Consider the following 20302-nt stretch of genomic DNA (forward strand, 5'->3'; position numbering starts at 1 on the left):
TTTTTTACACATTAATGGTGACTTGCCTAGGAATGGAACTTCAATTCATTCTGCTTTCCTTAGAAACATCATAGACTTGAATTTAATCCACAATGATTGCCTTAAAGAAGTCTAAGGCTCCCCTGATTTTTTTTTTTTTTTCCTTTATAGGTGAGTTGTTTCTTTTGCCCAAATGCCTTTGGCATTACTTTTTTTATCCCCATAATTCAATAATTTCAACAGGATATGTTTTGGTTTTGAATGTGCTCCATTAACTTTTCTGGGAACAAAGTGAACCTTGTCAATGTGTAAATTTAGCTATTTCCTCATTTCAGGAAAGTATTTATCTTTAATTTTTCCCCTATTCTATTTGTTCTGCTTTCTGCACCAGGGAGGCTCCAATTTTCCATATGTTTCTGTTCTCGAAACATAGCATTTATCTACAACCTTTTTCCCTGCTTTGTCTTTCCTTTCTTCACTCTTATGTAATAATTTCCACTCAGATACCCTATTGTTAGAAATCTCTACTTCCGGTCTCTAAAGTGTCCATTATTATGTCAATGGCACCATCTGCTCACTTTTTCTAACTACTACTAGGTCTCCTTCAACCTCACCTTTTTACTGATTGTCTCATCACTAATCTCTTTTGTTCATAGATCCAATGCTCTACTTGACTTTGTACTTGATACAATTGTTTTCTTCATGCCCCCCCCCCCATTTCTGTTCACTCATTGTGTTCTTTTATTTTTTACTTGCTGCATTCCTTTCTTTGGTTCATTTCTCCGTAGGATGACTATTTGAAACCCATGTGAATTCTCTTTTTGCATTTCCTTCAAACTGGGGACAGTTTTATCTAAAACCAATTTTTAGACATAGAGCGAGCAGATTCTTTGGGCGCCCCTCTCTATTTACATGGATGACCAGATATGGATAGTTTGCATTATTTTTTTTTCTACATTTCAGGCACCTGAATGGAGTATGGTATGAACTTGGAACTGTCTTTAAGAGACTTCTTCGATACTTTCTAGGTCTTTTTCCTATCAGAGAACAAACTCCTCATTCAGCTCAAGCATAACGCATAATGAGGCCTTAGGACGTCAGTGTATACACCCAATGCAGGAAGAACCATACTAGCCTGGTAAAAGTCTTCTGGTTTCAGGTTCTTTGATTTTGCATGACTGGGGTCTTTCTTCCTTTTTTGCTCCTCCTTTTCTTTGGTTCTTCTCTCTGCCCTAGTCAACCACAATTTTCTGCCAAAAAAAAAAAAAGCCCTCATTAAAATGAAGACAGTTTAGGTGGTACAGACTTTAACACTTCATGAACTAGGCAATTCTTTGATCTGGAAATGGCTCCTTCAAGAAGTGTTAAATAAAGTTTGTTTTGAAATGTCAGTTGTTGTCATACTGACCTTGGCTTGGTAGCCTGGACACCACTGACCCTGGGAAACCACCTCAGCAAAAGAAAACTTAACTCTTAGACTCCATGTTCTTATAAACCGTCTATCTGCTGAGAAACCAGACCATCTAGGTAACCAATCTGTGGTCATCAAAGAACATGAGTGATCCTCCTATTCCAATGATACCTCAGATAAGGTCAGATACACAACCCAACCAACCAGATCTTTTTATTCCTTCTCTTCCTTGTTTCCTATTCTTTATCCTATAAAGGCATCCTGCCTTCTCTCCTCATCCCCCACCTTTCAGTTCTTTTGATGGTGGGGAATGCCTGCTTCACCAAGTGTTAAATAAAGTTTGTCTGTATCACCTAAACAATCTTCTTTAGTCATTTCAACACCCTAGATTATCTCTGAGATCCTCACTACTTTTTCTGTCCAGAAGAGAAAATCAACAATCATAAAAATAGAGTGAACCTAAGCTTATCCTCTAATACTTGGGGGAATATCAGCAAGATAGTTCATAATTATGTTACCTTTGAGAGAAAGAAGTCTGCAAGTGTCTGTCTGGTAGGGAGTATTTGTAGCATATAACATCATGATTAAGATGATCCACCTTGTCCTACTCAGTTCAAATCCTAGGTGAATTCCTTGCTGTCTGTGGGAAAATGAGAAGCTATTCAACCATTTACTTTACTTTCATGGGGAAAAATCTGAGAAATCATGTACCTGCTTTCTAGGGTTTTCATTAGGCCAAGGTTTTTAGAAAAACTTACTTTGTTACGCCCATAAAGTGATTGGTACTTGTTAAGCATTTTGGTGTAAGAACTCACAAAAGGTAGAATTTTCTTTTCAATATCTGTTTATATATTTAACAGAGAGCTAGAGAATTATTCTACCAGGTGACATTCTTAAAATACTCTTTATATCCACATGCATATTCAATGATAGACCATATTGTAAAGGCTAGAAATGACATACTATTTAGCTTGAAAAGACATAAGAGCACGTGAAATAGTGAAACATTTCAGAAAAGAGTAGTGGAATCTCACTGCATACAATCTGTAGTGATTGGATTTCTTTGGGTTATTGTTATCCAAGCTGTGAATACCCAGGTGCATCTAATAGAAATGTTCATTTTTCTGCTTATTATTCAGCACCTGCTAAGTTGTATCTATTTTTTTGAATAGCATAAAATGAATTAAAATAAACATGAATACAATGTTATTCTACCATATAATTCTACTTTCAGTGTATTTGAAATGACTATGTATCATTTGTGTTTCTTTTGTTTATGGATGATTGTTGTAATGACACCATTGTTTAAGATGTGGTTTTCATAAATTGTTCCTTGGATACATGATTACTATTTTCCAACAGCAGTTTTTCATGGTGATAAACTATAACATACATATTTCCCTGTGCCAGAATTGATTTGTACAAATGGGTTTGGTCTAAAGACCCAATCAGCTTTGTGAATATTTCACTTTGTAACTGTTCAATGGGCAATCTATTTAGCTGAACTGCCACAATCAAGCATGTTAAAAGACTTTCACTTTAGTAAATGAAATGGGAAAAAAAATGTTACAATCTTTTAACAAGGATGTCAATCCTTTTATAATTCTCTTAGGAAACGTGGTCTTTCTGGGGTAAGTTTACCACCATCTCATCTGTTTGTCAGTGATCATGGTTGGAATGACAATTACTTGGCAAAATATTTTAACATTCTTATTGTACTTTTTAAACATGGTGTGGACAATTTATAATTATGCAGAATGCACTGTTCTTACATGTAGAAAAACAGAACATGAACTTCAATGTAATTTTATTAATCAATAACTTAATCATGTGTAAAAACCTGCCATTATGCCTTTCACTTTTTATTCTCCCTTGAGATTCCCACAAACTTCTAGTATGTTTTTTTTGATTTGATTCTCTAATGCCATCTTGCCACATTAGACTGGTTTAAATGATAAAAGAAAAATAACTATTTATTTTGAACTGTGTTTGTAAAAATGAAGCACTTTTCTGAAATGTTAATTATCAAACTGATAAAGTTATTATTATATATTTCCTATCCAGAATATTTTAAAGTGCCTTCCAGAGGATAGAATAATAGTTTGAGAATAATACTTTTATCCTTTAAAAAATCCAAATAGGGGCGCCTGGGTGGCGCAGTCGGTTAAGCGTCCGACTTCAGCCAGGTCACGATCTCGCGGTCTGTGAGTTCGAGCCCCGCGTCAGGCTCTGGGCTGATGGCTCAGAGCCTGGAGCCTGTTTCCGATTCTGTGTCTGCCCCTCCCCTGTTCATGCTCTGTCTCTCTCTGTCCCAAAAATAAATAAATAAATGTTGAAAAAATAAATAAATAAATAAATAATCCAAATAAATTATTTGAATAGCTGCCGATATAGTTAAACCAAATGGTCAGCTTAATTTTTTTAAATTACTATATAATTCATATGTAGAAGCCAAAAGTTATAAAAATAACATATTAGCATAAATTAGAATATAGATATATGTTATAAATTAGAATATAAGCACATATGTTTATATTAGAATATGTTATAATTAGAATATATTACATTCTAATATTATATTATTAGAATATGTTATAAATTAGAATATAAACACATCTATTACTTGGTAAGTCAGTTTGGGGTTTAAATTAAGTATCATGGAGACTATAGACAGAATAATTTGTTTCTATCACCATAAACCTGCAGCCTGTGTGTCATTAAACACAAGCCCACTTACAACTCACTCCCATACATATATAAACATTTAAATGCAAATTTAGAAGCATGGAAACATACAGGAGAAAGACACACCATATATGTTTCTTTATTTTTTATCAGTTAATGGCATATTATGGTTAAAAATATTGTTTTAAGCTTTCTGGTGTAATATACTTAAAAATACTTACTGTTGCTATCTTTTTAATAGAATGACTCAAATAAAAGGAAAGAGAGAAAGAAACATCTGGGACACGTTTGAGATTTTTGTCTTACATTTCTGAAATGCTGATTGGAATACCACCAACTTCAAAGGAAATCTTAGGCTCGGTCCAAATAGCTGAAAGGGAAAATAGAAACTGACCTCTTCCTAAAATGCCTCTCACGTAATCACTTACATTCTTGCAGATTGCTGTCAAAATTTTGTAGAACACAGGATAAAAAACAAATAAGTAAGAACTACTTTAATTCACTTTATGAATATGGACATATATAAAGTTTTCTAAAGCTTGCCAAAGCTAAGAAAAAAACCAAACAACTCCCCCTTTTTATGCCTCTTCCCTTTTCTACACTGTTTTAGGTTTATTTGGACTACTATTTGGCATTTTAATTAAGACTATTTTAGTTCATTGTTTCTGCATTAATCTTTCCCATGCAGATGGTGAACAACTTGAGGATAGGGACTCTACCTAACTCATATTTGAATCATCGCACAGGGAGCTTTGCAAGTATTACAGACGATGTCTGTTGAGAAAAAAAAAGGTGCAAAAAAAAAATTTTTTTTTAATTTTGCCTTTTCATGTTGTGTCCTCTTTAGTCTTAGCTGATTATGGATAGTCCTGAGTAGGAGTTGCCTCCATTTGTGAAATAGTTTGAGCAAGTAGACAAGTCTCAGTGGTGTTTCTAGGCAGAGCTTAGATGCCTTCTGCTTTCATCCTAGAAAATAGGAAAAAATGATTCCTAACTTACAGTCTCCTGGGCAATTGTTCTCTTGACTTTTAGCTGATCCTAAGACCCATGTTAGTTTTGGTTGACATAAGTGATTCTCTTTATCAGCCCTGGTTTACATTTAAGCATTCAAACTTCACTATAAATTTTAGTGATATGTTGAAAAACTTTGCTTGGGATTTTAATAATTTTTGTTGCTCAGCAAGAGGTAAGATCGCATTGTCCCAAAAGTGCTTTTTAAAACCACGTAGGTAGTTTACATTCAAGTTAAAGATAATTAAATTTTATATAAAGTACACATCTCTACATCTCAGAGAACATTCATGTTCAGTCTTTGATCTGAGTATTCAGTTGCTACTGCTAATGTGAATTTCTAAGCTAAAAATAACTGCCACTCTCCTAGACTGCTCACGGTGCCATTGAAAACTCAGGACTGCTGTTGAGTTACTCTGATGATTCCTCACAATGAGAACCTGCTATGGGTCTCATTCACTTCTACTGGAAAATTGCATGTTTGCGGTTTTCTTGGACGTGTCCCCAAATGCTTTAATTAAGTAACATTGCTCACCAGATAACAAGTACCAATTCACTTTAACTCTCACAACTGAGAATCGTGTGTTCTACAAGATTTTTATTTTGAAGAGATCATGAAGCCTGGTCTCGTTCCAGTACATTTTTGTCAATTGTATTTCAGGCATGACTTTTGTATAAAATCCCTTCCTATCTACTTGGTATGTGATAGCAACCTTGGGACAGTGTTATGTTTCCCGGCTGGAGTTCCCCTTCTAATTTCTTTCAGTTTCAGGGAAATGCCACTGCATTTTCACATTTCATTTGGGGTTTGAACATGCAGCAGGAGCCATAATCTAGCAAACCTGCCTTGGGACCTCAGGCGAGTGAGCCGCCATGAGAGAATGGTGCTACAGAGTCTTAGAGCCAAATGTTCTTTCGTGGCAATACAGACGTACATGTGGCAGTTTGTATAAAATCTGAATTCAAAGATCTGGAAGATCCTCTCGATGGATTTTTTTTTTTTTAAAGGATGATGGATGTTCTGGAAGAAATACCAATTTTCATCTTTGAATTTAACTCTTGTGTTATTCTGCACCAGGATATCAAAGTTTGGACCACATTTTTTTTTCTATTTTTTTTTTAACCATTCTAATCCTATTGTCATCTTGGTCCCCTTCTTAACACTTCTTACTGACATTTCCAGGTTCCCCATTTTCCTTCAGCCAAAGCTGCAAGGAGAAGCTTAATCAGCTAATAGCAAATCCATTCTCACATATATTATTAATGAATTTTTACTGAATTAAACATTTTGAAAAACCTAGGGAGCTAAAAACAATGCCTTCCACATACCTCAATGGTAGCATTTATTGGTCTTTCTTTTTTTCTTTTCTTTTTTTTTAACAGATTGTAAGATTTTGGGGAGCAGAGCACATTGTTCCATTCATTTTTGGAACTCCCAGGCTCACTGCTTGGCAACAAAACACAGTTTAAAATATTTATTAATTGAGGGGCACCTGGGTGGCTCAGTTGGTTAAGCGTCCGACTTCAGCTCAGGTCATGATCTCATGGTCCATGAGTTCGAGCCCCGCGTCGGGTTCTGTGCTGACAGCTCAGAGCCTGGAGCCTGTTTCAGATTCTGTGTCTCCCTCTCTCTCTGCCCCTTCCCTGTTCATGCTCTTTCTCTGTCTCAAAAATAAATAAACGTTAAAAAAATAAATAAATAAAATATTTATTAATTGAATCAGTAGTTTCTTACCTATGGTCATTTTGCCCCCGAGGGGATATTTCATGGCATTTTTGGTCATCACAACTGAGGAAGGTTGCTAAGAGAGCATCTGCTGGATAAAAACCAGTGATGCTGCTAAATATTCTAAAATGCACAGGACAACCTTCCTGCAACAATAAATTACTTGGGCCACATGTCATTAGTGCCTAGACTGAGGAAGTATCATTTAAATTTTCTGTTCCTTTCTCCAAAAATTCAAGGAATTCAAGTTTTATTCATTGATAGTTACCAATTTTCATTAATTACCATCATCAGTTCAATGAGAATATCCAAAACAGCATAGGGTGAGATTTGTGATATCATTGTGATATAAAAAGTTTTTAAATGTTTATTAATTTATTTTGAGATAGAGAGAGAGAGAGATGGGGGGGGGTGTGAACAGGGGAGGAACAGAGAGAGAGGGAGAGACAGAATCCTAAGCAGGTTCTGCACTGTCAGCAAAGAGCCCAACGTGGGGCTTGAACCCAAGAAATGTGAGATGATGACCTGAGCCAAAACTAAGAGTTGGATGCTTAACCAACTGAGCCACTCAGGTGCCCCGGGGGGGGGGGGGGGGGTACAATTATCTTCTAGGCTGGAATTTTTAAATAATTTTTAATTTCCAGAGAGAGTGGATTCTTGTTTAAGCAGTTGAGAACCAATAGAAAATGCCATCCTGAACTTGTCTGCAGTCTAGGGCGTCGTCTATGTGTGGCTAGTTCAGAATACAGATGATGTTAATAATGCTTTGTAGCAACTTGGCCTCAATTTGTTTGACAGCCACAGAAATGTCTGTTCCTAATCTTGACCAGGCTTGAGTGTCATTGATCACAAGAGGCAGGGATCAAAAGAAGGTGAATAGATTCTTTTAAAACTGTCATCACTATTGTATCTACAGTTTCAATGGCAACTTCTTTTGCCGTCAGGTCAGTGTCAGTGTCTTTATTCTGGAAGGACAGCTCATAAATTAAGCAGTTGACCTTTATGTCAGTCAATCAACATTGGGCCATCCAGGGCTGCCAAAACCATTAGCTTTGAGCAATGGCCATTTCACCAAAGTACAAAATGCAGTATTTATAAACCTTATGTTGTTGTCTTTGCCAAAATCTCAATGACATTGTCCATTTCTCAGTTTCCTCCCATCCATTAAAAGGTAGGAAATGATAATCAATAGCCTAGAACATTACCTGTAAAAAAAAAAAAAGTTCAATGACTCAGGAGTTAAAAAGCATACAAAATAAAAATTCCGAGCAATATGCTCATTTTGCAACTTTCTTCATTTAGAGAACTAAAAAAGACTAGAGCTGCAAGGCATTTAGTGATATTTTATCTCATTTGGTTATTACTTCGATGAAGAAACAAGACCCCGAGAAACCAAGCAACTTCTAGTGGACCATCTTGAGTAGCTTCTCACAATCCAGTTAAGGGTCTATGCATTCTCTAATAAGGCCCAAGTAACTGAGAACCCAGTATTTTATTTATAACTAAAATATGTAGGAAATGTTGCCGCATTTAAGATTTTCAAACTTGACAAACAGGAAGTTATCAGAACCTCAAATGATATGAGTATTGTTATAAATAAAAATCCTATGCATATTTTTGAAATAACACAATTACTGCATGCCTATAGAACACTTGGAGTACCTTAGGGACACAAAGACAAATCAGGCACAGACGTAGCCTAAGGGAGTTTACAGACCACTGATAATATTAGGAAAGATGTTTGTGTAAGTCAGGGTCCCAATAAGAAACAAGGATGGGCTCCAGATGGAATGACTTGAGAGAAATGATTTGCAGCTGGACCTATGACTAAGGTGGGGACAGTTGAGAAGGAAATACAAGGAGAGGGCAAGAAACAGCAGCATAGGAGCAGATGCCAACCCTGTTTGGAATGTGTGTGTGGTGGGGAGGTCACTTCAACCAAGAAAGAGAAAGCATCACTAGAGTTGGTTGCCTTGCAAAGATCAGTGATTTGCTTTTAAAGGAGGACCTAAGAGAATTAATAGAATGTATTGTTTGCTCTCTTTTCTACTTCTACCTGAGTTCTCCTTTGGCTAACTACAACCAGGAACCAAATGACTTCACATGGACAGAAAGAGAATATTTGGCATGGGTTTCTTATTTTTGATAGACCGTTGAGGATTTTCCGAGGTTTTCTTGCCTTAAAACTGAGTAACAACATAATCTACCAGTTTGGTTAACATCGTGGTAACACCACCCAGATTTTCTTGCAAGAATGAATAATTCATTCTGTACCTCCTATCTATAGACCTCAGCTCTCAACCTCCTCTGAGGATTACTATAACTGAAGACAACCATCTTGCCCAAATGTATGCTGCCTATGCAGGGTGCTACATATTGATCAATGATAGATGATGATCAATGATTGATAAAGACCTGACCCATTTTCCCCAAATTTAAGATAATTCTGAAAAGCCATGCCAGTTTAGTTTTCCATGTATGGTCAACTGAAGTATCTACTAAAATTATATCAGATCTCAACTTTTTGCTCTTACTAACTCTGCTTTCTTTGCTTCTCTTCCCTCAGAGTTAATCTCAAGAGCAGTTGCTAGAAAATCTCCTGTGTGAGGATTTCCATCTCAGAATCTGCTTCCTGGAGAGCCCAAACAGAGATAGTTAGTGCTGGTAGTCATCTGAGGAAACAGACCAGAGATGAGCTTTCGAAACCAGATTGCCTGCTTCTTGTCTGGCAATGACCCCAAATGGTTTGGTGGCCACCACCATGGAGACTGCATTCCATTTCTTCTCCTTCTACGGAGTCTGCTTCATTTATTTCCAAAGGAGTTATTAGAAAGAGTTCTTTCTAATAAAACTCTTACATTCTGATCTCTCAGCATCTTTTTTCATGAAACAACTCATGAGATGTATAGAGGAGATGGTAGTAGGTGGAGTACAGACAGTCCCTGGCACAAAGTAACATTGCAATTGTTACGACTTTCACCCAGGGTGGTGTACTGGTAGAAAGGATGACACTAGCTGGTTGCACATGTTAGACATGTGAGAAATAAAAAGGTGGCTCTAAAGCACTTGTAACTGGGTGGGGTGCTAAGCGTTATTACCTTAGGAAGAGAAATGGAAAGGTTCAGAGTAGTAATTAATTGACATTTGAAAGCCAAGTGTGAAAACTAGAACATTTTTTTTTAACAGATAAAAAGGCTTTCACTTCTTGCAGCTGTCATCAGAGAAAACTGGAGATTAGCTCCAGAACTTATTCAAAGGAATAACAGAGCTCCAAAGACAGTTTAACTCTCAACCTAATCAGTTCAGTTATGCTAAATCCAAGGTCCTGATTAGGAAAGGAGTCCATCTTGACTCATGGGAGGGGGACATCTGGGTGGATTTGACCCATAAACTTGGAGTCCCCCAAATCCCCAGAACCCTTAAAACTGAAGCAATGGCTCACTTCCTAATTTAGGGCCATCAGCCCCTTCCTTGTTTTAAGATAGTGGGGAGTTTTCCCTCATACACATTAACATTCACCCCTTCCTCAGGATCTGTCCCCAGTCCTCCTCTTAGCCACTGGGGTTGAGTCAGGAAATAACACAACTGGAGACCTGTAGGGCCTGATAAGGAAGGAAAGGGATAATACCCCAAGGGAACTATAGGGCTTACTCAGCATGAATGTGCATGGGATGGTAATCTAAGAGTGCACAGTCAAGGTGCAGGGTCAGGGGAAAAAAGGAGGCAAGAGAGAGAGTCACCATATTGTCAGAGTTCATTGAATCTGATCACCAGGAGTATACAGTGGATCTGCTGTTATGTTGTGGGAAGGAATCAACTTAATATCCAGGTGTTATACTTGGATTTTCTTGATACCACCTTGATCAATTGTCAATTGCAATGCAACCATCTCTGCTACAGAAGGACATGAGGACTAAAGGCTCCACGCTTCTCAGGGATTAGCCTATGCATCATGTCCCTGAGACTAGCAAACATGTTGCTCGACGTTGAAGTGAATGTATAATGGATATTAGAGGGGGAAAGAAAAAGTGACATTTGTGGTTCCAATACCAAAGGAAACAGCAGTATTTATAGTTTTTCTCACCAATCCTCTTCATCTTTCTCCAGGGAGAGAGGTTCACCAGAGCCCTGAACTAATGGCTCCCTGAATTTATATACAAAATAGTTCCTAGTGATGTGAGGAACAGGCACCTGCCAGGTTCCTCTTCAGGATGAACTTGCTGTAACTGCCAATATATTACTAGTTGTCACCCATACGCCATGTTTTGTCATTGCCTCAGCTGAAGTCAGGTGTACTGCCCAAAGTTGTGCCTTCTTTCTGAGGCAGCCCACATCCTATGACCACTCGGGGCTGTAAAGATACAACTCTCTCCCTAATTCAGCATCTGTACGAAGGGTTATCCCAGCTTCAGATGGTTTGGTGGCCACCTCCATGGAAACTGTATTAAACCTCTTCTCCCTCCATCGTCCATTTCATTTTTCCCAAAGGAGTGGAGCCTAAGAGTGCTCCCTAGTAAAACCCCTGCTCTCTAATCTCCATCTCAGAATCTTTCCATGCAACAGCTTGTGAGATATTTGTGCCATTAGGTGGAAATGTCAGAGATACGGTAAATATTATTAAAACGTATATCGAGTAGCTTTTACAAAGCTGTTCTACCAATGATTGCTACTCTGCATTGTTTTCAGGCACTGTACGATTTTCACTTTTCGTTTTCTCATAATGAATACTTCATACTTAATTCTATTTTATTTTGCAGTTTTTTTGTGGTTCACTTAATGGAATATATTTGCATTCATAACTTTCATGTTGTATATATAGAATTTTTTATTCATATTGCCTAACAATGGCAAAACTAGAAAATTGAATGTATTAAATAATCTGCTGTGTCTGTCTGTCTGCCTTCCTCACTGCTCAATCTATTTCTAAAAGGAGACAGGATCAGTTTTATATTGTTTTATTTAAAAATATCATACCTGGATTTCAAACGGATGAACCAGAGTTTAACAGAAATGCTGTGGTAGACCTGAACAGGAAATAATAAAAGAAGTTAACTGAGTCCCAGTTGGACTCTTATTTAATGCTTATTTGGTGGGGCGCCTGGGTGGCTCAGTCGGTTAAGTGTCCAACTTCAGCTCAGGTCAGATCTCATAGTTCGTGAGTTCAAGCCCGGCACCGCATCAGGCTCTGTGCCTAGAGCCTGGAGCCTGCTCTGGATTCTGTGTCCCTCTTTCGCTCTGCCCCTCCCCTGCTCATGCTCTGTCTCTCCCTCTCTCTCAAGAATAAATAAACATTGGGGCGCCTGGGTGGCGCAGTCGGTTAAGCGACCGACTTCAGCCAGGTCACGATCTCGCGGTCCGTGAGTTCGAGCCCCGCGTCGGGCTCTGGGCTGATGGCTCGGAGCCTGGAGCCTGTTTCCGATTCTGTGTCTCCCTCTCTCTCTGCCCCTCCCCCGTTCATGCTCTGTCTCTCTCTGTCCCAAAAATAAATAAACGTTGAAAAAAAAAAAATTAAAAAAAAAAAAAAAAAAGAATAAATAAACATTAAAAAAAATGCTTATTTGGACAGGAGTAAACTAAGTTAGTGAAGAGTTAGACAAATATTTACTATGTACTTCTTCATAAGTCTGTCTGAGCTCTTTGCTTTATTCCATTGCACACTATTTTCTCACTAATTTTTATTTTATATTCTCATATATTCCACCTCTGTCTCTCTCTCTTTTACTCTATTTGCATTTGATACTCTGATTGTTTTCAAAGTGAGTTTATCATGTTTGTTATCAGTATATTACACATAAGTGCAATAGCTTTGTTAGTAAACACCGGCAAGTGTTTCAAGACTAAAAACTTGATCAGCTATAGCCATTAACCAACCGTGATCATCTAAAATGATTGCCCTTCTAGACACAGTTCTTCTGCCCAATTTCTAAAAATTTGGCACACTTATTTCATGAAAACATATAAGTAGGTTTTTATGAGACCATATGCCCCAGGACAGCAGCTTTTTATAACCTCAGGGTCATAATGAAAATATTCACTTTATTGTTTACAAAGCATTTTTACAAATAGCAAATCACACAATTAAAACTGGTGACGTATCTTAATAAACAACTACTATATTTTGAACATTCTTATACTAAAAATGTTATTCTAGTTTACCTTTAAAAACATATGAGACTAACAACATTTCCTGTAATTTTCTACATTAGGTGCTTATTTTTATTTACAAGTTTCTTTTATCTTTTGTAGTTTTTTTTAATTGAAATCTGGATCATCAAAGTTGTTTTTCATATAATTTTCCTTTTCTATTAATTTTCTGTTTGAAATTTTGTTGACTTCTTGCCTATTTATTATTATTATTATTATTATTATTATTTTTACCTTACTTTGGACTAAATTTGCCTTCCCTTTTCTGATGCCCTAAAGTGGAAACCTAGATGATTGATTTTAGATATTTCTTCCTGTCTAATATATGCACTCAATGCTATACATTTCTCTCTAATTACTGATCCTACAAGTTTTAAGTTGTATTTTCTTTTTTCTTTTAAGTTTATTTATTTATTTTGAGAGAGAGTGCAAAGCAGGGTAGGGGCAGGGAGAAGAGGAGCAAGAGAATCCGAAGCAGGCTCCCTGCTGTCAGCGCAGAGCCCAACATGGGGCTCCATCTCACGAACTGCGAGGTAATGACATGAACTGAAATCAAAAGTCGGATGCTTAGCTGAGCCACCCATGTGCTCCTTTAAGCTATATTTTCATTTTAATTTAATTAGAGATATTTTAAGATTTCTCTTGAAAGTTTTTGACCCCATGTTATGTAAAACATGTTGTTTGTAAGTATTTTGGATTTCTTTCAACTACCTTTCTATTATTGATTTCTAGTTTCATTACGGCCTGTGACCATAGTTTGTATGATTTCTGTTCTTTTATATTTGTTCAGATGTGATATATGGCCTAGGATATGGTCTATCGCAATGAATATTCTATATGACCTTGAGAAGAATGTGTATTCTGCTGTTATTGGATAAAATGTTCTAAAAATGTCGAGTAGATCCAGGTGATTCATGGTAGTGTTGAGTTCAACTGTGTCTTCACTGATTATTTGCCTGCTGGATCTGCCCATGACAGTACATGAGGAACATGTGACACAGAGAGAATAAGTAACTTGCTCATGATCCCTAGCTACAAGTTTCTATTTTAAAATGGGGGATCGAGGGGCACCTGGGTGGTTCAGTGGATTAGGCGTCGAACTCTTGATTCTAGCTCAGATCATGCTCTCATGAGTCATGAAATCGAGCCCCACATGGAGCTCTGTGCTGACAGTGTAGATCCTCCTTGGGATTGTCTCTCCGCCCCTTCCCCACTCTCTCTCTCTCTCTCTCTCTCTCAAAATAAAAATATATTAGAATTTTTTAAAAATAGGGAAAGGAGAAGTGATTTATTAACCTAATGATGCTTGTTTACATGCTCAAGAATGAATAAAATTTTGATTTATAAGAGCACGGGATTGAATGGTGTACTCCTCAAAATATGTCCACTTGGAACCTCAGAATTTGACCTAATTTAACCTTTGTGTATGCAGTTACAGGATTAATCAAGAGATCGTTTTGAATTAAGATAGATCCATAAGCCCAATGACCGTAGTTTTTATAAGAGAAACTAAAGAGAGATTTGAAATACAGAGACACAGAGGGGGAGGACAAGTGAAGACATCCGGGAGCAGAGATTAGAGTGATGCATCCACCAGCCAGGAAACACCAACGATTGCCCACAGTCACCAGACAGGCATGGAGCTGATTCTCCCTGAGAGCCTGCAGAACCTTGGTTTTGGACTTTTGGCCTCCAGAAATGCAAAAGAATACATTTCAGTTGTTCTAAGCCACCTAGTATGTGGAAATTTGTTAGGGTGGCCCTGGGAAACAAAAACAAGCCTGAAGTATTTCACAAATTGCATTGCTCAATGGAAGCTAAATTCACTCAACATTTCCTATTAAAATGGTGACCTGAAAAAACCACAGAGAAAAACAAAACAAACTAAAATGGATATATATATATGTGAAATAAAACATAACCAAGATAATTAATCACTGATTTTTTTAAAAGTTGTCCATCTCATCTCATCTCATTATCTTATCTTATCTTCTATTTTATCTTATCTTAGGCATTAGAAAGCAACTAGATTTCAATTACAATAACAGAAATAACTTTACAGCATTGTTAATATTTATAATCTATAATTATCCCATTTATGTTGGTTTATTGCTAGTGTTTTCCACTAGAAGATAAGTTCCATGACATATTGGTGACATTGTCAATCTTATTTATTGCTGTACCTCAAATGCCCAGCATAACTCCTAGTACATAATAACTGCTCCATAAGGGTTTGCTGAATGAAAGAAAGGTTGATTCAGAGAGAGTCGGCTCGGTTTCTGTGATACAGCTATCTGTGAAAACAAGAGCTTTTTTATGCTACCCCAGCAATAGGCACAGGAAAGCAATCTATGCATTAAAATATATTATAGGTTATACATGGTAATCCTTTATACATGATTATCATGGTTATTTTATCATCACCTCACCACTGCAATTCATGTATTTTTTGCAATTAAAATAACTTAGCAATTTTTGTCTTGTGCTACTTTTTGTGGTAATACCATTACTTCTAATAAAACTTTCCTCAACCTTATGGATTTAGGAAAGAAACATAAACTAAGAGCAGCTGAGTATTTGGTAAAGTACCTTCTATGGCTGTGTGAGGAGAATGTAACACTGATGGTTAATATTCATGAAAAATGAATCATTTGTTTGCCTTCATTTCATGCACAGAATTCACCATGACATCAGTGGGAGCTTTTTACAACGATAAATCTGTGCCAAATAATAAATTACATTCTCCTGTATTAAATTAAAATGTGCACATTGAAGAGGTTTAATTTTACATTTTCATGACAAATGGAAATTTGGACACTAAAAAACAGAAAGTTCAACTACAAAGAAGGAACCTCTGCTGTGACTTTCCTAGGATTCCCTTCCTCTTTTCTCACTTTGTCAGGTAGCAACTTGTTCAAACTTTTAACATCAGGTGTTGCTGTCAGAGTGCCATTTTATGCTTTCTAAAAACAGTTTTATCTTGGCAATGGGTATTTATATTATTTTTGGTACCTGAATATATACATAGTATTTCCCACATTCAAAAGATCTGTTAGAAAAATAATCTCACATAAAACAAATGAAATTAAACATTCTTCCCACAACATGTGAACGTAACTCAGAATTTCAGAACTATTAGATTTTCTAGTGAATGCTATGCTGTTATCTAAACTGAGTTAATATAGCTGTTTCTTAGGTTCTAGAATACTAATTCATGTTCCTACCCACAGAAGTCTTGTAAGCTCAATAGTTCCTAAAAGGGTCAGAGAAAACATTTGGATATTTGTTTATCACCTTCATAAGACATCAGCTAAAGGCACAAAACGGTGTGTATCTATTCTTCTCTTATCAGTATGAGATTCTCCAAATAATCTCCCCAGCACAGGAAGCATCATGAAAATAGCATGGTCTTATTTCACTCCTACTAAGAATGGAAAACGTCAGGTGTTTCGCACATCCTATGCCGAGCCACTGCTGTAGGCATCATAGTGATTGATTTCATCCTGCAGTCTTCAGTTTACAGGAAATCCATATAAATCAACCAGAATATGGAAATTCATACCTCCCTGGAGTAACAGATTAACTGATTCTAAATTGGAAGAAAAAAGAAAGGTCAGTAAGAAAGCATCAATGGGGAACACAGGAAAAATATGCCAGATATTGAGTACTTTGGAGGGCTACACTGTGGGTTGTTTTTTTTTTTTTTAATGACTCAAAGAAGTGCATTTGGGAGCTTGTAGCCACAAATATGAATATTTAGGATCCCATTAGGTTATTGCTATGGGGCAGTCTTTAACTTTTTTTGATTTAGATATGAAAAAAAAAAGAGGGACACTCTCCCTCAGAAATCTTTGTATTCAGACAGTTTTTCATATAACCTTAGAGAGAATTCTTCTCCTGTAGTCACTGCAAGATTAGAATGGCTTCCCATCAGAGAGAGAACTTACAGAGGGGGTCCGAGAAGTCAGACGGAAGCCAACCAGAAACATCTAGAACAGAGTTCTTATTTGCACTTCCGTGAGGTCAAAGCTTTTCACTCTTTTAAGATATTCCCTAAAAATGTCTCCAAATGATCCCTTTTACCCTAAGTTCGACCTGAGAATCTGGAGTAATGCCTCATGACAACTGTGACTCCAACAAGAATTAGAAACATGTAATACTCTTGAAATAACCCCCTCTTTGATCTCTGGAGTTGGAGTTAGTGCAACCAGAGATGAAAGGTAGAAAAGAATATATGCATGAAAACCAATTTATAATTTTTCAATATACAAAAAAGCAGTCACTTTGTTGGCAAACCAGCATGGACACTGGCAAAGTAGCCTTGGTTTGTTTAAAGTAAGTCATCCGAAGGAACAGGAGGAACTTTCAGGAAGCTGTTTTCTTAACTAGATACCACTGAAACTACAGATCATACTTTGTGAAAAGGAAACCAGTTGTAAGCTACATCACTGACCAGTGTATATATGTCAGAATTGATCATAGATCTTACTGGGTGATGATACCGGATTAACGGATTTTCTAGGGCTAAAAAGTAGCAACATCAGCTCTGGCTTATTTTGGGGTTGAGGTTAAATGTAGGCTCTCCAGTGGAGCATAGACAAAAGAGATGAAGAAGATGCCACTGTCAATGAGTCCAAACGAGACCTGATAAAATTTCTGATGAAGAAAAAAAAGTAATTAATAGGCCCATATACATGGTATAAGGTATACATATACTTCACCTTTCTCCACAAACCATATCTTTGTGCATCTCTTCTTTAATTAAAGGATGCCCTAAAGGATGTTCATTTATCTCCTAACTTTTTTTTTCTTCTAATGATAGGGGCCTCCCTGTAAGTGAGAGTGCTGGAAAATTCATGAATAAGAGGTAGAGTTAATACATGGTGGGGCTTGACGATATATAAGGCCCTAGTCTAGGTACTTTATAAATAAAATAATGCCTTTGCCTCTCACAAAACCTTGCAAGATTAAGTTATTATTACTTTCTTTTTTGAGATGAGTGAACTAAGGGACACAGAGTTTAAATATCTTTCCAAAAATCACAGAGCTATGAAGTGTTAGAGGGAGGGTTGGAACGCAAGTCAGTTTGAGTTCAAAGTCATATGAAGTCCATTCTATTTAGCCACTTCTCCTAGCATGGTTATGCATAAACAGTTTGAGGAATCTCAGAATATTAGGGTTTTAGCCATAAAGCTACAATATAAAGCTTTTTGACATCAAGACAAAGTAAAGTTGAAGAGCAAGTTTCACAATGATGAATTTCCAAGTCCAAAAAATTGTTCGGGTAATAACATCAGCCAGTGGCCTCAAACTAGTTTGAAGTGATGACTACAAAATATTTGCTTTTAAACAGTTTGTTTCTTATATTTCTTCTTAAAGATAGGGGGCCCTCCTGGAAGAATGCTTGTTTGGGCACCTGCATTGTGAGTGAACAAAGAACTCTTATCTCAATGGCTTTCAGAACAAATTATTTTATCTGAAGGTAAAAAGAACAGCCAAGATTATTAATAAAAAATGTTGAGAACGAGAAAATGAATATCTGTGTCTATTCATTCTGAGAATGAAAAGATTGAAAATAATGTGAAGCCTTGAAGCTCAACATTCACTGTTTGGAAAAGATATATATATTTTTCCCTAGAGCAGTAGCCCAAGATTATTGAACATGACATCAACACTGGTAGTATGCTTTGCTGAAAGAAATGAACCATCACGGCCCATCAAGGGGGCAATGGTGGATTTAATGGGGCCATTTGAGCAGAGAACTCTCAGTCTTATCGCTGTTCCTATCACTTTCTGCAGAGGCGTTCCCTTTATATTCAGGCTGTTAAGTAAAGTAGAAGAATTCAAAGGGAAAAGAAGCCACCTGGAGGAACCTAGAAAATCTTAATAAATTGTTCAATAGCCTGTTTAACACACACACACACACACACACACACACACACACACAGCTCTTTAGTAGAGATATGTTTTCAACTTTGTGCAACACCTGTCTAACATGGTTTAAATAATGTTGGGAGAAAAGAAGATCCACTGATGGTAAAGACAGAAAGGGCATCCCAGGTTCACATTTGTATTACTGACTTCTTCCCATCCAGGCCAAGATGTAAACCAAGGTGCTGAAAACGGTGTTGATCATGACAAGATTAGTGACCAGTGCTTTTCTTCTCCTCTGACAGCTTGTGGATGCAGGATGGATTTACAAGTCCCTGGAGGACAGCAAGGCATAAACAACACTTGGCATCCGTGCCATGAAGTGCTGACATCACCAGAGAAAATCAACTGAGTAAGCCAGAAAATTAGAATCCAAAACTTGATTTTAAAGCACATGAGGAAATATGACAGATCTCAGAAGTGCTGCTGAAAGATGGTCCCTTATCCCTTGTATTTTGTATTATTACTGAGTATATTCAAAGGGAGATAATATTGTAAACACATCCTTCACATTTGGGAAACTGAGGGTTTGTATATTGGCCTTGAAGTTGTAGATTAAGTGGCAACCAATAATAATAATAACTACATTATTATTAACCAATTATCATAATAACCACCTGCAATCACATAAAGGCAAAAGCCAATTCTTCTAATTTCAAGATAGCAGGCATATTTTTATGGTGGAATCCTGCCATATCGGGCTTGGTGGCATCAGGCCGATGAGTAAACTGTGTTTGAGCTGTCAGATGCTACACCGTCACTGTCAGCCCCACTCTTGACACATCAGTTATGTCTGTATTTTGAGAAAGAGCAAAAGACCGATGCTTCCCAAATCTATTTTCTGGCCCATATTTTTATTTTGTTATCAGCGATTTCATGTGTCAATATCTACGAGAGCTATTGCTTTGAGTTGAGGGAAGGAAAAGAATTCTGAGATATAATCAGTTTATTTCAACATTCATTCTGTTTTTATCTGATGATCATTACAATCTCTAAGAGTTTTTTTTTCCCCCAAAGCATAGGTGATTCAATTCATAAAGTTAATTTATGGTGCCATTTTCACCATTATTGCTGTGCATTTTAGTATTTCAGGCTCAGCAAGTTTTTTTTTTAGTGTGTTCATGTAGATACTCCATAGAAGCAGCATATTTCTATAACACCTATATCTTATATTTGATTTTTTGTAGCCAATATCAAATACCTGCAAAATTAGTAAAATCTGTATTTGTACATAAATATAATATCTTCCTCCAGAGAAGCTTTTTTTAAAATCAAATCAAATCAACTAAAATATGTAAAATAGTTATAAATACACTTAGTATTTAGTTTCTGAGTAATATTAATAATAATGTTGTAACCAATAACAATTAACAATTTACTGAGAGCCTACTATGTGCCAGACATGGGATCAGGCA

The 20302-nt window shown here is 36.8% G+C and overlaps 1 protein-coding gene across 1 annotated transcript in view; it reads right to left on the bottom strand.

Annotated features, from left to right (window-relative positions):
• Positions 1-752: 752 nt before the first annotated feature.
• Positions 753-20302, bottom strand: part of CSNK2A2IP (casein kinase 2 subunit alpha' interacting protein) — a 538834-nt gene continuing 519284 nt past the window's right edge. Inside the window, exon 4 of the transcript XR_015240357.1 lies at positions 753-1229. The gene's annotated coding sequence lies outside the window, so the exon portion shown is untranslated. The remainder of the gene's footprint in view (positions 1230-20302) is intronic.

Source organism: Puma concolor, chromosome C2 (assembly GCF_028749965.1).
Source record: "Puma concolor isolate L17-30 chromosome C2, mPumCon1.1.hap2, whole genome shotgun sequence".
In the NCBI taxonomy this organism is placed as follows: Eukaryota; Metazoa; Chordata; class Mammalia; order Carnivora; family Felidae; genus Puma; species Puma concolor.